Below are 3,928 nucleotides of genomic sequence, written 5' to 3'. Positions count from 1 at the left end.
CCACTGGGCCCCTGTTGGTCTCTGCCCTTGGCCCAATCCCAGGCCCGGTCCAGTCTCCCAGAGTTCAAAGAGGATGTGCCTGTAAGCTGGCTCTCAGGTCCCTTCCAGCCCTCTGATTCCAAGTCCATGGTTTATAAGGCTCTGAGTCTTGGCCAGGCCTGAGCTTGTGGCCTGCAGCCTTCTGGTCCTTTCCCTTTAAGAGCTGGGCCACTGAAGGCCACCTATGAAGTTCTCCAGAGCCCCAAATTCACCTTCACTAGGATTTTCACAGAAACCCAAATCCTGCCTTTAGCCCTTGTACAGAGACATCCTAGCTGACCTTCACTGGCTGTGGGCTGTCCCCAAGGCTGGGTCCTCTCCAGTCCCCTTCTGGGAAGGCTCTTGCATTTGGATTGGAGCCTGCCTGTCTCCTCAGGCTGCACAGGGTGGAATGCAGGCAGGGGGGAATGAACTGATAAGCACACCGGAGGCTCAGGCCTGCTCTGCCGCCCTGCCCTTCTCCTTCCTGGAGGGGAAAGGCCTGTCACCCTCCCCTCAGTGATGATAGCTGACACAGCAATTCAGTGACCCAGGCTGGGGAGCAGGGCCCACCGGGAAAGGATGCTGGCTCCCCGAGGGAGAAGGGGTGATCCCTGGAACCTTGCCTTGGCAGCTGTGGGGCCAGCTCCTAGGCCTGGAGTCCCTCAAAGTCAGCAGAGTCCAAAGAAGAGGTTGGAGGGCTCTTGTCACCCAATGTGGTTGAGCCTCACGCCAAGCTCCCACGGGGAAGGGGAGCTGGCTTTGATGTCAGGTTCTCAAGCTTCCCCTGGTGGGATCAGCCTCCGCTCTGAGAGCAAGGGCCTTCTCTATGGAGCTCTACAGGTGCTTAAAAGCCCTCATCAGTGTCACTCTGGAATCAAACACTGCCTTTCTAGGTTGCTTTTTCTGTTGTTTTTTTTGGGGGGGGTTTAGAGAGAGAAAAATATCAATTTGTTGTTTCACTTATTTGTGCATTTATTGGTTGATTCTTGTATGTGCCCTGACTGGGAATCGAACCCACAACCTTGGGGTATCTGGATAATGCTTTAACCAACTGAGCTACCAGGCCAGGGCAAGTGTTTTCCTAGTTTTGCCATAATTTTATTCCTGGTGAGGAAAGCCCACTGTGGCTGACACTTCAGCCTGAACTGGCCCCTAAACAGATGTTCATTTCTGACAGCCGGAAGATACCACAACACCCCGGGGACAAAGGTGGAGAAAAGGTGATAATGGAGGGAAAGAAATCTGCAGAATTAGGAATTTCCAACTGTGACTCCTTCACAGTTCTGCTTAAGCCTGTGGCTTATCAAGGTCTTGGAGGAATGGAAAAGGGAGGGAGCAGGCAGAGTCTCGGATGGGAGCATTCCTCTGGCAGAGAGATACCTGAGGTCCTGGAATTGACAAGGAGGCCAGAATCAGTTGTCACCCCGGCCCAGGAGCCCCTTTTCTTCATCACCACAGCCCAGAGCCGAGGTGAGGTCTGGTGCAGGGTCTCATAGCACCACCAGAGGGCAGCACAGACCCATCCACAGCAGACTCATCGCAGGCTAGGCAAGGGGCTTTCCTCCCCTTTCTGGGTTCTGTGCTTTGGGGAAACAACATGACCTCATACACATAGAAACAATGGGGACAAGCCCTGTGATGCCAACTGCGGCATACTGAATTCCCGTAGAAAATTCGAGAAAGGCCCAGGTAACAGGTTAGTTGCGAGCTCTAGAATAAAACCTTCAGCAAGTGAGGCCTTCTCTGAAGGCCTGTGGCCTGTGGCCTAGCCCCGCCCCCCCAGTTCCTGGAGCTGGTCAATGTGCTGAGTCAGGGGGCCCTCCTGCCCAGGGCACCTTATCCGGCTGTGTCTCCCAGGCTGGGCCCTCTAATTTCCTTGGCTCTTCCTTGGTTCTCTTCCCCCCAACCCCAGCTTTCTGACCTCCCCTCCAGGGGAGGCCTCCTTTTCCCTGGCAGCTTCCTCCCTCCACCCCTCTCCCCAACATACCTATGGCCACCCACAAACACGGAGTGGAGGCACCAAGAGGGCAGAGATTTACTAAGGCAGAGAATGGGGCGGGGCTGTGTTTTACTGATTGCTTTCCAGGGCCCGGGACAGCTTCTGGCACATAGTAGGTACTCAAGAAATACCGATTGAATAAACAAAGGACTCAGGAGTAGGATGAGTTTCCTTCTCTTCCCACCAAACTGCCCCCTTCTTGGAATGACTGACTTCAGGTGACCTGAATAACGGGAAGCAGGGGAGAGACCCCAAGAGTGTTTGCCGGTACACAACCAGATAGGACTTTACAGTCACTCATTACAGTTGGTTCATAATTGTCTTTGCTATGGTTCATCCTTCCTCACGCCAGCTTCCGGCCAGGCCTGGGTCTTTTCTTCCCAGTCACATTTGGGATTTTATTTTATTTTTATTTTTTTTGCCACAGTAAACTTAAAGCCAGCTAAACTCTCAAATGCAGACATCGGATGGGGGAGGGGGGCACTAGTCACAAAACGGATGCCAGTAAATGTGTATTTCTGACTACGGTCTAGATGATACCTACCTTGTATTACTATAAATCATCAAAGATCATCATCGTTTTGGTTTTCTGACTTCATTATTAATGAGATTTTTGCTTATAAGAATTCCTCGAGCCTGACCTGTGGTGGCGCAGTGGATAATACATCGACCTGGAATGCTGAGGTTGTCGGTTCAAAACCCTGGGATTACCTGGTCAAGGCACATATGGGAGTTGATGCTTCCTGTTCCTCCCCTCTTCTCTCTCTCCTCTCTAAAATGAATAAATAAAGTCTTAAAAAAAAAAAAAAGAATCCCTCGAATTTGCACTGGGCTTTTAACCTTCCCCAGGAGCACCCCCAGGCCCCTGTCTCTTTTGCCCCAGTGTTGCGGGTCCTGATCTGTAAACCCGCCCGTGCACAGACTCCAGGGCAGGTGTGTCAATCACCTTGCATTTCTGCCTTAAGAATCTCTTTATATCATACAAACGGTCAAGTAGGCTGCTTAAATCTGTAAAAAAAAAAAAAAGAGAGAAAGAGAGAGAGAAGGAGAGAGAGAGAGCCTTAAAGATGTAGAAGTTCTGGCTTAAATAAAAACAAATAAATCTGGAAATTGCTCTTGGGATGGGGCCAGTAAAGTCAGTAGGTGCCTAATGCTTTGGGCATGGCAGCTTCTCAATCACTTAGCAAACAAGTTCTGAAGCAGGCACTGTGGGAGCTATCAAGATGAAAAAGCAGTGGCTGCAGGAGCTCAGGGTCAGAGAGGCGGGTGAGACAAAAAAGGGCACAGTCGGACTGCAACGAGTGAAACAACAGTAGAACCAGGAGTGGGTCACAAGGCAGAACAGGATACTTCCTATGTGTCCCCAGGTATGGATAAGCCTTGGCTTAATGATCTTTCAGGCTTACCCACCTGACACTCATAACAGCGCCAGGACTCCAGTTCTCTTCCACCCAGACCAGAAGGCCACGGGGTTCCCCATTCCACCACGGGGGATTCGGTGAGTGCGACAGGGATGGTTGGCATCAAGACCACGGGCATCTTGGGCCTGATTGGGCCTGGAAGGCGCAGGATAAGGGCGGGTGGTCAGGAGGCCCCAACACGGTGTCTAGGGCAGGAGGGGGCTGCCTCCTCCTCGAGACATCTTCTCTCCACTCGCTCTCTTCCCCCGCCTCCAGTCAGCCGCAATGAGACCGCAACAATGCGACCAGCTTGGCGGGAGGGGGTGACCGAAGCTGCCAGAAGGGGCGAGCTGAGGTTAGAGGTCAGGGGTGGAGAGCGCTTCGCTGTCACCCGGGCTGCAGTGGGAGGAGCTGCGGACTCCGAGGAGGCGGGAGCTGGGTGGAGGAGGGCGAGTGGGGGAAGGTGGCGGAGGCGCGCAGGGGCGGCGCGCTGGGTTGGGCGCCGGCG

This window comes from Saccopteryx bilineata, chromosome 11 (genome assembly GCF_036850765.1).
Source record: "Saccopteryx bilineata isolate mSacBil1 chromosome 11, mSacBil1_pri_phased_curated, whole genome shotgun sequence".
NCBI lineage: Eukaryota > Metazoa > Chordata > Mammalia > Chiroptera > Emballonuridae > Saccopteryx > Saccopteryx bilineata.
Note: the sequence above shows the minus strand (reverse complement) of the source record.